The following is a 938-nucleotide window of genomic DNA, read 5'->3' as shown; positions in this document are numbered from 1 at the left end:
GGGAGAACGAGGGGGAACCCCCCAAGAAAAGAGAGAACGAGAGGGAAAAAACGAGAGGAAAGGGGCCAAAGATGAGAACGAAAGAACGAGAGAATGAGAGAACAAGAAAACGAGAGAACGAAAAAAAAAGAGAGGACCGAGAGAAAAGAAAAAAAAAGAGAACGAGAGAACAAGAGAAAGAACGAGAAGACGAGAGAATGAAAGAACGAGAGGACTAGAAAACGAGAGAAAGAACGAGAGAACGAGAGAAAGAACGAAGAGGACGGAAAAAAACGAGAAAAACGAAAAGAACGAAAGAGAAAAGGGAAAAAAACGAAAAAACGAGAGAAAGAAAACCCCAGAAGGACGAAAAGAAACGAAAAAAACGAGAGAACGAAAGAACGAGAGAATGAGAGGACAAGAAAACGAGAAAACGAAAGAACGAGAATTGGGCGAGAAGGGAAAGAGAGAAAAAACCCAGAGGACGAGGGAAAAAGAAAGAACAAAGAAAAAAACGAGAGGATGGGGAGAACGAGAGGATAGAGAAAAGAGAGAAAAAAACCGAGAAAAACGAAAGAACGAAAAAAACAACCGGGGGAAAGATTTGATCGAAAAAACGAGAAAAAAGGGGAACGAAAGAAACGAGGGGGAAACGGGGAAAAAAAGAAAAAGAACGAAATTGAAGAACGAGGAACGAGAGGAACCCAGAAACGAGAGATCGAAAGGGAACGAGAAAATCGACTAGATAAAGAGAGAGGAATTTTTAGAACGAGGGGGAGCGGGGAGGAAGCACCAGCCAAAGACAAACCCCGGGTTTGAGCAGCGTTGGTTTTTAAACCGTCCCCTGGGAAAAGCCGCCAGCGGAAAGGGCAGGGACGGAGTTAAAAGCGAGGGTCATGGGTGAAACCCGGGGGGGGAAAAGGCCCCCCGAGGCAGGGGTGCAATGTGGCACTGGGCCC

Source organism: Penaeus monodon, chromosome 32 (genome assembly GCF_015228065.2).
Source record: "Penaeus monodon isolate SGIC_2016 chromosome 32, NSTDA_Pmon_1, whole genome shotgun sequence".
Taxonomy (NCBI): Eukaryota; Metazoa; Arthropoda; class Malacostraca; order Decapoda; family Penaeidae; genus Penaeus; species Penaeus monodon.
Note: the sequence above shows the minus strand (reverse complement) of the source record.